The sequence below is a fragment of the Rousettus aegyptiacus genome, unplaced genomic scaffold (assembly GCF_014176215.1).
Source record: "Rousettus aegyptiacus isolate mRouAeg1 unplaced genomic scaffold, mRouAeg1.p scaffold_m13_p_1, whole genome shotgun sequence".
In the NCBI taxonomy this organism is placed as follows: Eukaryota; Metazoa; Chordata; class Mammalia; order Chiroptera; family Pteropodidae; genus Rousettus; species Rousettus aegyptiacus.
Genome location: NW_023416284.1, coordinates 9,755,050 through 9,773,475, shown reverse-complemented (window position 1 = coordinate 9,773,475; position 18,426 = coordinate 9,755,050). Strand labels below are relative to the sequence as shown.

Genomic DNA, 18,426 nt, shown 5'->3' with positions numbered 1-18,426 from the left:
TCAAAAACACAGACCAGAACCCTCGCGCATCGCTGGTGGCATGCAAAACAGTGCAGCTGCTTTGGAGGTGAGCGGTGCGGCCTTGTGTCAGTCTGACAGCTGGTCTACCTCCCAGGAGGAGGCGCGTGAAGCAGGAGGCGGTGTGAGAGGATGGGGCTGCCGCTCCGGGGGCTTCATCTCTCCGGACGCCTGGGCTTCTGCGTGTTGGCAAGTAGGAGCGTGAAGCAGAATTCTAGCTCCCCAAAAGGATCACAGGGGGTGGGCGTGCCCGAGGGAGTCATTCAAAGGCCAATAGATCTGAGTTGGTGCCTGTCCCCGCCAGGCAGCCAGGCACTGAGGTGGCTTCCTTGGGTTTCCGACTGTACACCTTCCTACTTTCCTGTGCCTCTTCTCATTAAGTCCCTTTACTTACGCCTTTCCCTTTTTTTTCCCCAGTGATTCTCATCAGAAGTTTACCAATTTAATCCATCTTTATCAAGAACCAACTTTTGGATTTTTTTTTTCCCTATTTTTTTCACCAACTCTCACTTTTATATGGATCTTTCCTTTTGGGGGGTTAATCTTGTTATTTTTCTAACTTCTCAAGTAGGTGCTCAATTCATTAATTTTCTGCCTCTCATGTTCTACCATAAACATTGAAGACAATACGTTTTATTTTAAGAACCATTTTAGCTGAGTCCATGAGTTTTCATATGTTGTCTTTTTACTGTTGTTGAGTTCGTAATTTTTATCACAATGTCTCCTTAAACCGATGAGTTATTTAAAAGACTTTTTAAAATTTCCAAACGAATGGATTTTTCTTATTAACTGAGTTCTAAGTCAATTGCATTAGAGTTAGAGGATGTGGTTTAGATGATATAATTTATTTCAATTTTGTTGAGATTTGCTTTATGGCCAGTATCTATATAGTCAGTTTTCATGTAGATTCCCTGTGCTTAAGAAGAATGTGTGTTTATCAACGGTCGATATACAGTTACATATATGTTGATTGGTGGGAACTTATTTGAATCTTCTTAAGTGCTTATTGAATCTTCTATTGACTACTGATTTTTTGGTAGACTTTATCAATTAGTGATACGTATTAAAATCTCCCACTCTAATAGTAGATTTTCCCAATACTCAGAGTTCAATCAATTTTAGCTTTCCATATTTTGATATCAGAAGTAACGCTGGCTTCCTAAAATGAATTGAGAAATAACCTCCCTTCTGTTTTATGGAAGAGGTTGTATAGAATTGGTGTTAATTCTTTAAACATTTGGTAAGATTCTCCAGTGAAACTATCTGGGTCAGGAGAGTTCCAGAGTTTTTAAATACTAATTCGATTTATTCAATAGTTACAGGGCTATTCAAATTAACTTTTCCATACCGGCTGAATTTGGGTTGTTTGTGTTTTTCTAGAAAGTGGTCCATTTCACCTCTAAGTTGTCAAACTTGTATGTGCAGAGTCGTTTGCAGTATTTTCTTACCATTGCTCTGATGTCTGCAGGGTCTGTATTAATACCCCTGGTTTCATTCCTGATGTTGACGATTCGTGCCTTCTCTTTTCTTTGTCAGTTTTACTAGACATTTGTCAATTTTATCGATCTTTTCAAAGAACCAGCTTTTGTTTCACTGATTTTCTCTATTCTTTTGCTTTCAAACACATCGATTTTTATTCTTATCTTTATTATTTCCTTCCTTCTATTTGCCTTAGTTTCTTTTGCGCTTCTTTTTCTAATTTCTTAAGGAGTTTAGAACATCAACTCTTTGTCGGATAATTTTAATACCTTTGTCACCTCAGTGTTAGTATGCTGTCTTTTCTCACTCAAGTTGAGATTTTTCTAGTTCTTAATACGACGGATAATTTTCTATTGAAACGTGGACATTTTGGGCATCGTGTCATGGAACTCTGTATCTTATTTAAACATTCCGTGATAGCGGGCCTCCTCTGATCCTGCTGCAGGGATACCATTTTGCTGCTCCCAGGTGGGAGTATAACTTCAGGTTCACCATGCAGCTTCTCTCGACATCTGTAGGAGAGGATTTCTTGATCACTGCTGAGTATGCATGAGACCTCAGGCTCTCTACTAGGCTGGGAAGGTCAAGAGGGCATTGCTACTGCTCCCTATGTAGCCATTACTGATCCTTTGGGGGCGGGGTTGGCCTCATCGCCCTGGATGGTAGTGCAAGTCCTGACCCTTTTCTAGGCCTCCTCTGATACCACCTGTGAGGAGAAGTCTCTCATGGTATGATTATATATCACGTAATGGCATGGAACAGCAGGGTGGTAGAAGGCCAGGCCCCAGCACAGTCTTCACTGACATCACAAGGTCAGGAAGGCACCTCATTAACACCCAGTGAGAATGAAAGTCCCAGCTCCTCAGGCTTCTCAGACGCCAGCGCGGCCTAGGACTTAGAGTCTGGCAAAGGTAGAACTCGAGGTCCCCAACTAAGCCTTCGCTGGTGAGGTGACACTGTGGCCATAGTTTTTTCTGTGGTGTTCAGCTGAAGTTGAGTGCCTATTGTCTAAAAGATTCCCGTCCTGGTTGGCTGCCCCTTTCCTGGTCCTCTGGTGAGGGAGCAGGCTCTTGGGCTTTTTTGTTTGTGGCCGTTGGTGTGTCCACGTAGCTGGCTTCTCCAGTACCCAGTCTGGGAAATACAAGATAGAAAGAAGCCCCAGAAACTCAGCTTTATGTATTTTCTATTTACATTATTATATCACACAAACTCAGAATTGTCTCAGCTTTCTTTTTTTTTTTTTTTTTTTAGGGGAAGCAACCCTTGATTGACCTCACAGATTGCAAGGACCTTGTCGGCTTACAGTCCCTTATTTTTTATTTTTTACACCTACAGCACCTGGTCTTCTTAGGTGGTCTCCCATCCAAGTACTAACCACGCCTGACCCTGCTTAGCTTCCAAGATCAGACGGGATCGGGCTTATTCAGGGTGGCATGGCCGTAGACTCTCAGCTTTCTAATGTATTGAACATGTTAACGTTATGTGGTAACTCCTCTATTATTATGTGCATTAATAATATAGGTTATATTTACTTATAACATATATTTATATACGATTATTACATTTATCATGTGTTAATAATATATAATCACATTATATAGAATTATTATTATAAACAATAACATCATTATTTCTTAATCATGATTATTAAAGTTTAATCCATGATTATTAAAATCATGCCAACTTCCTTTGGGTTGGCATTTCTTTTGGTGTGCCTTTTTCTATTCCTTCACTTTTCTAACTTCCTGCGATTTAATATTTTGGAAGTTTCTTTAGGACAAAGTTGTGTTCTTATTACCATTCTGACAATATGCCTTTAAACTAGATTATATAGTAGCCCATTTTCAAATATTGTCATTGTCGACATATTAGTTTTGTTCATTCAAATAGTCACGTGCCTGCTCTGTGCCAGGTACCGCTCTAGGTGCTGGGTTATGGCAGTGAACCGAGGAGCCAAAACTCCATGCCCTTGGGAGTTAGAGTCTGATTAGAGAAAACGGGCAATAAACAAATGACTAAAGCATATATGGTTAATGGATGAGCATTCCAAATAATTTATATAGCTGCGCTCCCCTCACAGAGGTAGAGCACAAGTGTGGGCACATAATGGCTTACTTCCAATGAGTAGGGGATGGAAAAGGGGGGGGCGGGGGGCACATAATCGTACAGTGGTGTACACATTCGCTAGGGCTGCCATGACAACAAGTACCACAAACTGAGTGGCTTAATAACAGAAATTTACGGTCTCAGTTTCTGGAGGCTGGAAGCCTGAAATTGAGATTATCAGCAGGGTTGGCTTCTTCTGAGGGCTATGAGGAAAAAATCTCTTTCAGGCCTCTTTCTTGGCCTATAAGTAGCCATCTTCAAGTTCACAGGGCATCTCTCTGTACGTGTGTATGTTTGCAATTTTCCTCTTTTGTTATGAAGACGCTAGTCATATTGGATTAAGACCCATCCTAACGACCTCATTTTAACTTGATTATCTCTGTAAAGACTCTGTCTCCAGATAAGGTCACATTCTGAGGTACTAGGGGTCAGAACTTCAATACATGGAATTGGCGAGGGACACGATTCAGCCCATAACAAGTGGAGACAACTGACCAGCACATCCTCACCCAGGCCATTAAGGCTAACACCAACAGTGGCAAGACGTGGTGATTAATGTCATAGCACAGGGCAAGGTTGCTAGTTTGTGCGGGAGTCAGGAAGCCTCTCTGGCAGAGCGACATTCGAGTAAGGACCTGAAGGAAATGAGGGACCATAAGTGGGGATATCTGGGAGACCCGAGTGCCGGGAAGGGGAACAGAATATGCAAAACCCGAAGACAGGAGCTTGATTGGCATGATCAAGGAGCTGCTTGGTGGCTGGGGGATGGTGGCGGGGGGCGAGGGGAGAGACGAGTTCAGAAAAGTGGAAGGTAGCATTGTGTTGACCTTGAAAGTTGAAGGAAGGGTCTCATGCATCCGAGTGAGATGAGGAGTCACTGGGAAGTTTAAGCAGAGGAGAGACCACAGCCGGTCTGAGTTTTCCCAAAATCTCTCTGGCTGCCTTGACGACCACAGATTATAGGGAGGAAAGGGTGGATGCAGAGAGCCCAGTTAGAGACAGTGATAATCATCCCGGTGAGAAATAAGGAGTGGAGCAGGTAAAAAGGGGGTTAGATCGAAGCTACATTCTGGAGGCAGATCCAACAGTGTTCACTGATGGATCAAATGTGGGATGTGAGAAAGAAAGGAGCCAAAGAAGACTCCAAGTATTGGGTGTAAGTGACTGGCAGCCTGGAGCTGCCACTGGCTGAGATGAGTTGAGTTGGGGGCAGGGAGGGAGTGGGCGTGTAGGCGGGCAATCAGGAGGATGGTTTTGCAGGCGTTGAGTCTGAAGTGCCAATTAGACATCCAAGAGGTGATGAGTCATAGGGGACTGGATAACCCCACTGAGTTCGGAGGCAAGGTCTGGGCTAGAGATATGAATGTGGCAGTTTCAGGCAGTTTGGAAGCCAGGAGACTGAATGGTATCTCCTCGGGGATGCAGATAGGAGGGAGATGAGGCCTGAGGACCTCACCCAGGAGCCCTCCAATGATTAAAGGTTGGGAAAGTAAAGGAGTCTGAGAAGGGACAGCCAGGGAGGTAGGAAGAAAATCAAGAAAGAGCGAGGGTGTGCCAGAAGAGTGCGTGTTTCAAGAAGGGGCCTGATCAGCCAGGTGAAATGTCGCAGACGAGTGTACGATTAACCCAACCAGGCCTCCTACCTTTTCCATAATATGGCACACACAGAAAACACCAACATCTGTGTGACAGACATGCCGTTAAGGATGAAGGTGATCAACTTGGGACTTTTAGGTCACCTCATCGCCTTCCTGATGGCCCTAGAGCAGAGAGATTTGACATCTGTCTGGGCATCGAGGACCCTCCCATGCATGGGTCCCCAGTTGGAAAGCTCTGGACAACTGAGCCCAGTGATGCAGAGGTCATTGGTACACTTAACCAGCACTGAGACAGTGGTCATGGGGATAAGCGCCTCGGAGGAGTGTGTTGGGGAGAGAAGAAAGGCGAGGCTTGAGGACTGTGTGCGGCCACCTCGGCAGAGGACTTCTGCTGGAATGGAAGCAGAGTATCAGGCAGTGTCTGGAAGTGTTTGGATTTACTTCAGTCATCGTATTTTTTATTATCTTGATTTTTTCAGCTATTTTTTTCTAATTTTCTTTTGAATTGAGTTTTCTCTTTATTCTATGTTCTCCCCCTGTTTTTTAAATGCGATATCCTCTATTTCTGCTCTTTCAGTAGCCACCGTAAAGCAGGGATCAGCAAACTTTCTACAAAGTGCCCAAAGCCACACTGTCTCTGTAGCAACCATTCAACTCTGCTGTGGTAGCATAGAAGCAGCCATAGATATACATAAAGGAATGGGCTTAGCTGTGTTCCAATAAAACTTTATTGATAAAAGCAGGCACTGGGCCTAATTTGACCCAAGGGCCATAGTCTGCAGACCTCCGTCCTAAAGCATACGTTAAAACTCACTACATTTACTCTCTTCCAAAATGATACAGCAGCCTTCGAAAGCTTGAAATCTGATCACCCCTCTTGACTTAACATGCTATTCTTGTCTGGTATCTTCATTCCACTGTATTTTCTTAAGCCCTCAAAAAAGACATTACTGCCCTTAATTAAAGATTTGATGCTTAACTAGGTTTAGCCACATGTTGGCATATTTATTACTCACAATTTCCTGTGTCTCAGATTCTCCTTCTAAAATCAGCTTTTTGAAGCACATCCTTTATGATTTCCTCTAATGTGTGTCATTTGGAACTAAACTCTGAGCTTTTCTTGAAACCACCTTAAACTCCAGTTCTGGTCAATGCTATTTTCTCACCACTTTGAAGGTATTCATTCTACTGCCTCCGGCTTCCACTACCTCCGAAGAAAAGTCTGTTATCAACCTAATGGTTATTTCTTTGTAGGTGATCTTAATTTTCTAACTGCTTGTAAGGTCTTCTCTTTATCTTTGATATTCTGAAATTTCAATATAATTATCAAGATATGTATTTTTTTTTCCTGCTTGAGTTTCTAAATTTGAGGATTCATCTCTCGTTAATCTGGAAAATTCTCAGTCTTTCTCCCTTTGAAAAATGTTTCTCCCTTATTCTCCCCCTTGTCCTTGGTAGAGCTCTGATCCATTTGTTTTAAACCTTTTCATGCCATCCTCCACATCTCTTAACCTCCCTTTCATAATTTCCATCTCTTTGCTTTTCTGTGCTCCAACCTGGATATTTATTCAGTAATTTTTCAGATCATTAATTCTCTTTCCAGCTGTATCTAACCTACTTTTCTACCTATCTATTATATTTTCCATTTCAATGTTACGTATTTTGTCTCTATAAGTTTAATCTAAGTCTTCCTCAAACTGCCTGATAATTGCCTTTTAGTTTTTAAATGGACTCGAGCGAAGTATAATTTATTGAACAATAATTATACTGTATAAAATTTGCATCCGATAAACGTATCTACATTAGATGTACGGTTTGATGAGTTTTGACAGATGTGCATACTCCTGTAACCACCATCACAATCAAGGCATAGAGCATCTCCATTGTCCCCCAAAGGTCCCTGTGTCCTTCTACTATCAATCTCATTCTCTACTCTCTAATCTGCATTCTGCCACGCCCCTAAGTTTTTGCCTGGTCAAACAGTTCATGCAAATTAAATCACACAGTTTGCATTCTTTTTTTTATCTAGATCCCCTCTCTCTCTACATGTTTATGAGATTAATTCAGCTAGTGTATCCATAGTTCATTCCTTCTAAGTGGCACTCATTATATGCCACAATTTGTTTCTCCATCTACGTGTCGATGGACATTTGTGTTGTTTCCAGTTTGAGGCTATTATAAACTGTTATGAACATTCATATACAAGTCTTTTCCAGGACATACGCTTTCATTTCTCCTTGGAAAATACCTAGGAATTTCTGCCTCATGAGGTAAATATATGTTTAAGAAACTGTGCGTGGTCATTTTTAATAGTCTCTTGTTCCCTGTTCATACTTTCAGTACTTTCTTTTTTGTTTAAATTATTGGGCACATTTACTTCCTATATGAATGCTTTAATACCAATACCTGGAGTATTTGCAGATCTGATTCTGCTGCTTCTTGTTCTATTAGAACTTGCTCATGGAATCTTGGGTTTTGTGTTCTTTTTAAATTTTTCATTGTAAGCTCATGATTATTAGAACTCTATTTGTGGAAATTTTATAAGGTTTTGACTGCTATTTTGCCTCCAGAAAGTATTTTAGATTTTTTGTGTGTGTGTGCTGGACACCTGGGAGCATGACTCACCAGGAACTACTTTAAAGTAAATTCTCAGCTTGAGGTTTCGGGACCAAGTAAGAAGTAGAAATTTGGGCTCTGATCTCACTGAGGGGGCTCAGGGAAGAGTTTTTTCCCTCTCCATCCTGAGTCAAAGCCAAGACCAACCATTTGTCTCTCCATCTCCTTTTGAAAGACAGATATTTTTCCAGTTTACCCTTTCACTAAAGATGTCGCCTGCAGAGGTTCCGACGCTATGCGGGACCTCAGGCCCATTCTCTACCTGGTTAGGTCTTGGGCTATGTCTCTGTGAAAAGCAAAGCTCCACACTGCTGGTCCAGGAGGGAGATGCAAAAGGGCACAGCCACTTGGAAAACATTTTAATAGTTTCTACTAACGTCAGGCATATACTTAACACACGACCCAGAGATCTCACCCCTGGCTCTTTACCCGAGTTAAATGAAAACCTACATGCACACCCTAACCTGTACACAAATATTCATAACAGCTTCATTCATAATCACTGAAAACTGCAGACGACCCAGTTGTCTTTCAACAATTTCATGAATAAACAAACTGGTACGTTGTTTACACCATGGAATAAACTACTGACACATGCAACAGCGCAAATGAACTTTGAATGCATTCTAAGTAACAAGAGCCAGACACAAAAAGGCAAAACTAGAGGGACAGAAAACAGATTAGTGACTCAAAGGACTTTACACTCAAAAGGCTGAATTTCACTCTCTGTGAGTTTGGCCTCAATTTAAAAACCAACAAAGCTCTAGCTTATGGGGATCATTTAGGGGACCTTCCAGTTCAGGGCTGTTACCTCTCCTGATTTGTGTACACATTTGTCTTCATTTATTATTTTTATTATTACTTTTTTGCTTTTGAGTGCTTCCTCTACCTTTTTGCCATCTTGGTTACACATTTTAAAAATTCTTCTAGCTCTCTTGTCCCAAGCTCCAGCCTAACGAGGGAGACGCCACCTTTATCCTCAAAGGACTCTTAGTACACTGGAGGAAGACAGAACAGGCTGGCAAGAAAGCGCCTCCTCCTCAGCATCCATGGGTAGCAGCTCTCCCCCAGGCGTTTTGAGGCTTCCTGGGCCTCCAAGACCACATCACTTTTTCATAATAACAATAATGGCTGTAATTAACTGGCACAAAAATGTAATACACAGTAGGCAGCTGCCTGGGCTCGCAGCCAGGGAGGCGGCTCTGCATGACTCACGGCCCTGCTGCTGGTAACAGGGCAGCCGGAGGGCACGCGGCCTCACCGGGCTCCACGGGAGACGTGCAGACACCCGTCACAGGCGGCATCGAGGTACAGGACTCTGACGAAGAACGTGGCTCAGTCCTGGTCAGCGTCCAGAGAGTGTCAGGGCCTGAGCTCCCTGAGACCGGAGGCTTAGGGTGGCTGCCCTCAGAGGAAAGCCGTTTTGCCCCAAATCCCTCTTAGTGCCCTCCTGCTCCGACAGAGGCTGCAGCTCTGGAGCCAAAGTTTTGGGAGCAGCTTCGCAGAGGACAGAGCCCCCCCAGTCCTGGCGGCTCCCATGCTGATGCCAGGCCTAGCACTCTCCCCTTACGCCCATTCCCCGCCACTGAGGCCAATCCTGACAACTCCCTTCAAAACCTCCCTCCTGTCTTTCCTCTCCTCAGCGCCCCCGGGCCAGGGCTCTGCGTCCTTCATTCTCTCAAGAAACACTGAGCACCTACTATGTACTTGGTTCTGAGCTGACCCTGGGGCATCGCAGGTGGCCTGGCACAGCCATGCCCCAGGAGTTCAGTCTAGAAAAGGCAGAGGGCAAACTGGTAATGACAATGATGGTTGTGGTGGTAGTGACAATTTGTTGAGGGTTTATTACATGCCCAGCACCGCGCTAAGCACTTGAGACTCATTAATACATAATTGTCATAACAGCCCTATGAGCTAACAGTAATTATGTTAATAATGGGTAATATTTACTACTTATTAAGTGCCAGACACTTTTCTAAATTCTTTACAAAGGTTAACCCATTCAAGGAGGGTATTATTACTGTCCCTATTTTTACAGATGAGGAAACTGAGGCACAGAGATGTTTAGTAACTTGCCCAAGACCACACAGCCAGTAACTGGCAGAGCAAAACACATTTGCCATGATGGGTAAAGGCAAGAGGTGCTATGGAGCACAGAAGAGATAAGAGACTATTCCTCCTGCGCAGATCAAGGAAGACTTCACAGAGGAGGTGACTTTTAAGCCAAGTCTTAAGGGATTAGTAGGGGTTTGCCAGGCACACATGAGGGTAATGGAGCAAAAGCTCAGAAGCACATCTGAGGACAGGGTGCGACTCAGCACAGCTGGATGGTTGGATGGGGACACACAGGATAGAGAATTGGGAAGAGGCAAGGTCACAAAGGGCTCTGGGGACCTGGAGTGATCCCACAAGCAACCGGAGGCTACATTCCCCTCTTCTCTGAACCGCTGTAACTAACTCTCCTGCTGGGTGCAGAAGAGATCAATTAGTCCCGCTCAGCAGCCCCCCTTCCCCAAGAAGACTGGGGGCACTGCCTCCCACCCCCTTCTTGTTATACCCCAAAAGTGTCGTTGGCAGCCCTCGGCCACACCACTGCCACCTGTAACACGGTACCCACATCAGCATGTGGGTTCCGCCCCGCCGCCATGCCCCCTGCACCTTGTTCCCCCCTTCCAAACGCCCTCCATTTTCCCACCCACTTGTCCACAGCTTGTTCCCCCCCTGGGACTGGCTCAGGGACCCACTCCTCCAGAAAGCCCTTCCGGATCACTCTAACCCAGGTGAGTTTCCATCTTAACGCTTCCCTGTCACATAGCACTTGGGATCCACATCATGGCTGGAATTATGGACTCCGAGTTCGCTTCTTACCTGTATGTATCCTCAGCTAGAATATAAGACCCTTAGGGGCCAAGACTATACCCTAAAATTAAATGTAAAAGGTAGGTGCTGTTTTCTGAATGCTATGTACCAGGCCACCAGCATGACTGCATGAGCCTGTGGTCTGTGCTCACTCAGTCCCAGCCTCAGCTTGCAACTTGAGGAAACTGAGTCCCAGAGAGGTGGGGGGATTTCTCCATGGTCACCCCATTAGGATTTGACCCCAGGCCTGCCTGACTCCCAGCTCCTTACAAGCAGCTGCCTCTCACGTGTCACCCAGATCCCACCCTCCGCAGGTAGAGGCACAGAGCAGGTGCTCAGTGAAGAGTCGGGAGACTGATCCAAAACCTGGTGCAACCCTAGGAGTCACCCTCCGAGCAGCGTCCTGGCTCCCTCTGCTCTTTCAGATGGAGTCCTCCTGAAGGGTCATGGGCTGCCCTGCCGGTTACTGCTATGGGCATTGGCCGACAACAGCACTGGGGTCTGAGTGGCCCACAAGTCCCCAGGAGCTGAAGGCTGAGACTCACAGGTTCTGAGCTCCTCCATCAGAGTCTGGCCTGGACTCACTCTGAAAGGCCATGGGCAGGATTCTGAACTAAGACCCAGAAGAAACTAGCAGGGTGACATGTGCAAATTCATGTCACCTTGCTCTGCCAAAAAAAAAAAAAATCGCAGCCAGATAATAACAATTGCAGTCAACATGTACTGGACACTTACTGCGTGCCAGGCGCTGCACTAAGCCCCTCACAGGCATTTCTCATTTCTCCTCCCAACAACTTACAGTCAGTACCACGACCAGCCCATCGTACAGATGAGGACACTTCCATGCATTTATTCCAGTCAGCCATATTTATTTAACCTAAAATGTATGGAACCCCTACTAAGTGCCAAGCCTGGAGTCCAGAACGGGGTACGAGAATGTGCAACATATACACAACCCCAGCTCTGTGCAGCATACCATCTGAGGGATGCCTGGCTTTGGGTCTCAGACACAACACCCCTGGGTGGGGGAATGCAAAGGCCCCACGAATTACTGAGTGTGGGGAAGGGAAAGATAATGTAGCATGTCAGAACAGGGCGCGAGGAACTGCAGTGCACATCGCAAATATTTATCCTGTCAGGTTGCACTGGGGAAAACCCAGAAGGACAGCCCCACGAGCAGCTGGACGTGCACCCTGGGAACTGCTCTCACAGAGAGACGACCGAGTGGTGCTGCGTGCCCCCCATGCCCGGCGCCCTGCCAAGGGCACAGAAAAGGAGAGGCAGGAGGAGAAAAGGAAGCTGCCCTGTCATCCAGCCCAGGGAGGGAGCAGAGCATCAAGTCAAAGCCACTATGTGGTCAAGGACTGACGTTTGGCTGTGACAGCAAGGACTTCCTCACAAGGGGCTCTTTGGGGGCACTGAGGACTGAGAAGATGTGAGGAATGGAGCCAGCAGGAACAGGGAACCAGAGGAGGGGGTCTTACAAAGGCTCCCTGGTAGGTCTACGGCCTGAGACGTCTGAGCCATGGAGGGACAGAGATGTCCAGGGCCATCCCTTCCCTCCTCCCATTGGCAGATAGGGAACCTGAGGGCCGGAGAGGCCCAGTGTCACATAGCAAGTGGCAGAGGGGCGCGTCCCACGGAGATGGTGGAGCTGGTCCGTGCACGACACTGTGGGGCAGCTTCTGAGTCACCAGGTCCCACACACCGGGCTATGTGGCTTCCTCATGAAGCCCCATCACGTCCTCATGACTGAGCACCCGGCAGTTACTCACAGGCTTGTTACAGGAGCTGAAAAGATGGGGGAAGGAAAAAGGAGAGACTGGCCTTGGCCTTGGCTTTGGCCTTGGCTTTGGCCTCTGACCAACTTCCTGCCCCAGCTTTGGCTCCATCTCACCACTGTTCCTTCTTTCCTGGGGCTTCTGTTGGCATCTGAGCTCCCCAATGCAGGCAGCAAGCACCAGGGTTGAGCCTCCTTCATTAGACCAGGGTATCCTCCATGGAAGAGCTCCCCGGGACTTCCAGCCTCTGACTAGAAGTTCTGCCTAGACAGAAGCCAAGCCTGCCCATCAAACTGGGGGATTCTTCAAGGTGGACCTATATTCTGCGCATCCTCAGGGAACTCCCTGGTCCCCAGGCTCTGAGGGACGGCCAGCCCTGGGAAACTTGTCCTCTCTTCGTGAGGTCTGTTGGAAGGCAGCCGCTTCAGGGTCTCCTCCTGCAGAAGGCCTCGGGCTGAGGGACAACCCCCAGGCTCACGCTGACCTGGGTTTGCATCCCACTTCCCCACCTCCCAGCCCTGAGACCTAAGGCCATTTACTTAACCTCCCCAAGCCTCTATCTCCACATCTATAAAACACAGACAGTAACAGCCACCTGCCTCACGGGGTTGGTGAGAAGTAAATGACATAATGTTTGTCAAGCGCTTAACATGAGGCTCAACACACGGTGAGTGTGCCACAAATGGGCACAATTATCATTGTTACAGAAAGAATCACGAGAGATGATCACACCTCGGAGGTGCCCGGCGCACTGCAATTCACAAAGCACTTCCATCGCCGGTCGCACGGAAGCCTCTGTGAGGTACATGGGTGGAGGTTCTCAGCAGAGGCTCCGAGGTCCAGGCTCCTTGCCTGGCATCGCCAAGCCCATCCTCCTGGTTCTGGCCGCGTACCCCTGCCCCACGAGTTGACAGTTTCTGTGCCGCATCTGAGTATCTACAAGCTGGTGCCTAGAGCACATTACTGAACCTCTCTCCGGGCCTTAGTTTCTTCATCTTTAAAATGGGGATAATAGCAGTACCTCTCTCACAGGTTTGTTGTGAAGAGTAAATGATGCTATGCACGTACAGGGTGTAGAACATCTCTGGAAGGATGAGTACTTTCTACTTACGCATTTGCTGATGTCATTATTTAATGAGCACCTACTACGTACTGGATGTTTCACTTAAAATACATTTAATCCTCTTAACAATATTATTTTGATTTTACAGCATGGGGGAACTGGCTTAGAGTGTCCTACATTCTGAGATGTCCTACACTGAGGAGAAGAGTCGCCAGATGCTAGATATGGACTGGCCAAGGTATGAGGACATGGCCTTGGGCAAGGCGGCTCCCTTCGCCTGAGGGCAATTCCTGGAGAGGGACTCACTCGAGAGCTGTCAGCCATCAGTAGTCCCCGAAGCTGGAAAGTGCGCTTCAGGAATTTTTTTTTTAATTTTTTGGTGAGGGGAGCATCCAGGCAACATACAGTAACAGAGGTGGACATCATGCCACGTGGCTCATGGCCCCCCTGAGGAGTCTGCATCCCTCCTTGGTTCCCAGCTGAGCTGTGGGGTCTCAGCTGCCTTGGCTCAGTGTCACCTGGATAGGACCCCACAGTGCCACACACACCTTCCTTGGATGTTCTGGCTGTTCCACACCCCAGCTGAGGTCGAAAAATTCAGGGCCCTGCCTGGCGACCCTCCCGTCATTGCTGTTTCCCAGGTCCGGAGTCACGTTCTCTCTGTCCTTGGATCCCCAAACTTCTGTGGTTTCGTCTGCTCTGAGCAACGCTACAGGGTGTGTGGGGGAGGGGCGCTGCAATCTGTCAGTTTTCTCTGAATCTCTCTGCCTTTTACAGTGGCACCATCTTGCTGCTTTGGAGGCAAGTGGCCTCCCAGATGCAGGGGGTCAGGAGTTCGAAAGGAAGTACAGTGCAGGACATGCTCTCTTTTTGAGAGATGCTGTCAACCCCTCCCACACACTTCCACTGGCACAGAGGACAGATCATGGGAAAACGTGGTCCCCAGCAAGTCTGAGTTGAAAGGTGACTTGGAAAACTTGGACTCTGTACGTGAAGATGTCTGAGAAATACCTTAACCAATCTACTTATATTTCACTTAATATTTAACATTGTATTTTCCTTTTAACCCTTTTCCCTTTTGCCTTGAGAACACTTGCCGGGGGTGCTTGCGGCTGCAGCACGTACCCCAAGATAACTCACAGATTACAGTCCTAACTTTACCCCCAAAGTTTGCCACGAAATGCCTCACTTTTATTATTCTTTTCGCATCGCTCTAGTATATTGATAGTCTTGGGAAACAAACGACATTGTTCTATTTATAGTGTTTTGTTTTTAGTCGTTCGATCACTGAAAATGTCAAATCCTAGAAAACGTAGCAGTCCTACGCATGATGGTAAATGAGTGCTGACTTATGGTAAAGAACGTTGCCTAAAAGAGCTCTTTCGAAAAGAATAAAATAAAAATCCTAATGATAAGTAAGCATTGTATCTTAGCTTAATTGGTGGTCGCTTATCTTTATTTATGGTATATAAAATATTGGTTTTGGACAATTGATGGAAATCTTAGATAAACTTTGGTCAATTCTAATATTCTTCCCATTGGGCGGATGAGGAAACTGAGGCCCAGAGTAGCGAAGTCAAGGTCATGTGAGTAGAAAATGGAGGAGGTAGGACTTGAATAGAGGGGTCTGCACCCTAAACACAAGGCTATTCTGCCTCTATGAGGCATCCTTCCCTTTCCCCCCATCCACTGTTATCCTCGTGGTCTTATTTGTTGTTCTGAAGGAAGACAAGGAACAAAGTGAGGACCATGTCTGTTTTCCAGTGAAGGAAGCTGAGACCAAGAGGGGAGAGACAACTTGGTCCTAGCGACCAGGCTAGGGGACAGTGGATGGAGGTCTAGACCCAGGCCACCTGTGGGGAGGACCCCAGACCTGCCCAGCGATACTCCTCACACACGCACACCGCCCTCTATACACACACACACACACACACACACACACAACATGCACGCCCAAGTGTGCAGAAACACCCAAATGCACAAACAGAGAGCGGAGCTGGCCTGACCTCCTCCCCATGGCTTCATCCCAGAACACAAAAATCATTACCTGGTGCTCACGCTCTGCCTCCCTCCCTGGGCAGCAGTGCCAGGCAGCCGGAGGGGAAAGCGGAACCACAAAGCAGTGATTAACACCCCACCACTATTATCGGCGGTAATTTCGGGAAAGCCTGTCCGCTCCCGGAGCCAGGAAGAACAACATCAAACGCGCCTCCTAAGTGCACCAGAAGGAAGTCGGGCCCATTAACCAGGGGGTGGGTAAAGAGAGCTGAAGGCTCCAGGTTTGAGTTCTAGCTCCAGCACTGTGTGGCCTGGGAAGTGTCACTACCCATCTGCGATGAGTTGGGGAGACTCCTCTGGCATTAGTAACTTTTAATAATAAAAACAACAACTTCTTACACTTGGAGAACTCTGAACCCTTTGGGTCAAGGCCCACATCTGCCTTGCCCTTCATTAGATCCCCAGCAGAAGGCATGATGCATAGTAAGTGCTTAATAAATAATTGCTGCATGATTGGATGGCCATCCCTTTCTGTTCACACAAACTTTTACAAACGTCCTCTCATTTAATTGCATAATACTGAGATTAGTATCTCCACTCTATAGATGAGAAAACGAAGCCTCCGAGAGGCTAGGACAATGTACGAGCTTGTGACATTAATTTCTACGTGCTAATTCTCCCTGGTTTTATCCTGCCTAACCGTCATTTTCTTCTCCCTAATTCTTTTTCATTTGAACCACCCCACACACACATATAAGCGTCATCATATCCATAGGTACAAATGTACCCGTTGCTCTAAAAGAGCAAAGCTGTGTGTCCTCACAAAGAGGACACAATGATGACTGGAAGGCGCTTACCATAGACTCCCCTGCATTCATTCTCTCTTCCTAATGGGACCCCAAATTTGCCAACCTGGTGCTTTAGGAGAAATTGACCCCCACCCTCAGCTTCAGAGGCAGGTGCTAACTGGCTTGTCATTCAACTTGTCCCATCCTTCTGGCCATAGTATTGATTGGGAGATGGACAGATGATCCAAGGTAGGCCAATTGGGGCCAACAAACCCCACTCCAGAACTTTTTTGAGCCACCAAAAAAGTAAACTTTCTCTTCTCTACTACATGTGTAGCTAGAAACAGAGTCCCCGAAACTTCTTGAGGCTTCTTAGGAACACGAGGGGAAAGACTGACTGAGAATGAAGCTATTACTGAGGCAACAGAACTGAGCATTAATGAGCTGCTGGATCAAGCTCTACCTGAAGGCTACATTACTGGCTTTTCAGTATCATAACCAAATACATTCCTTTCATGAGTCGAGTTGGGTTTTCTATAACTCATACCTGCTGAAAAGCAGCCTGACATATATAAACAGTTTCAACGATATCCCCATGATAAACACAGGACTCTTTTTGTAGGACTCTCATAACCCCAGTTGTTACCAATAGGTTGCAGGAGAGCAAGAAAGCAGGGACTGCTACTCATCCTCCAGCTCCACCCACACTGCCACTTCTCTCCACAGTTCTCTCCGAACGATGACTTCAAGGTTATACCCCCAAATGCAAATCTAGGGTGAAGCCCCAAAGGCTGCTGGGTAAATGTGGAGAGGGAGCTGAAGCACCACAGTGGAGGACTCTGGCCAGGGCCAGGCCAGTCTCCCCAGTCTCATCTGAAAGGAGCCACACCTCACAAACAAGTTCCTGTCTCTCAGCAGCCTTGGTAGAAAGACTGACTTTCCGCGGACAGCAGTGACACTCACTTGAGCATTTTCACTTCTCCATCCCACCTTTGGCATTTCTGTCCCGCAATCGATCACACCTAGCTACTAAGACATCTTAGTTTATGAAACAATTTATTAATTTAGAAGCTTCCTGAAACCTTTGAGCGAACCTCACTCAGTTACAACCAGAGCAGCAGAGGAGCATGATGGGAGAAGTCACTGGGATTTGGGTCTAGGGTTTGGGTTCAAATCCTGCCTCTGCTGCTTCTGGGCTGTGTGATTTGGGACAAATCACTTAAGCCCTCTGTGCTAAGCAAATTAATGATTCCCTAAACATGTCCGCATCCTCATCCCCACAACCTGTGACCATGGCAAAAAGGATGTTGCAGATGTGATTAAAATTAGGGATCTTGAGATGGGGAGATTATCCTGGATTATCCAAATGGGCACAGTCTAATCACGCGAGCCCTTCAAAGTGAGGAGTCTTTCCTGGCTGTGGTCAGAGGGAGTCGTGACAACAGAAGGGTCAGAGAGGCGCAACGCCGCTGCCTTTGAAGCTGGAGGAAGGAGGCCATAAGCCAATAAAGGTGGATTCGCCCCAGAACGTCCTGGAAGGAATGCAGCCCCGGGGACAATTTGATTTTTGCCCAAGGAGACTCAAGTAGGAATTCTGACCCCCAGAACTAGAAGATAACAAATTTGTATTATTCAGCCACCAACTCTGTGGCAATTTGTTACAGCAGCCATAGAACATGAATATATAAACACTGGGCCTCAGTTTCCTCATTTGGGAACTGACCTCCACAGCTTTCTGGGAGAACCAGAACTTGAGAGCCCAGCCCCAAAATCACAAAGTCCACAGTTCAAATCCAGATCTTGGGGGTCTCGCTCCTCTCCAGGCAGGCAAGGCAAAGGGCTCAGCCCCCGCTTGCCCCCTGGGAAGCCTGTCCCTCACCTCAGTGAGGTATCTCAGCCTGGCATCACTCCGACCCTTCCCTTTTTGGAGCTTTGTTCTTGCGCGGGCTCACCTGGCTGGGCCAAAGCATTAAGGATTAAGAGAGAATCTTGGGAGGGGCCGGCAGACATGGGCGGGGCCCAGGTCCTGGTCCAGATGCCAGGTGCAGCCTGCATGTTGGAGGAAGGATACAAGCCCCAGGAGGCTCAGCTCAGTGGGGCCATCAGCTTCTGGCGTGCAG

The 18,426-nt window shown here is 46.8% G+C and overlaps 1 pseudogene; it reads right to left on the bottom strand.

Moving 5' to 3' along the window:
* Positions 1 to 2,823: 2,823 nt before the first annotated feature.
* LOC118605817 lies at positions 2,824 to 2,942 on the bottom strand (annotated as a pseudogene).
* Between the last annotated feature and the right edge of the window lie 15,484 nt (positions 2,943 to 18,426).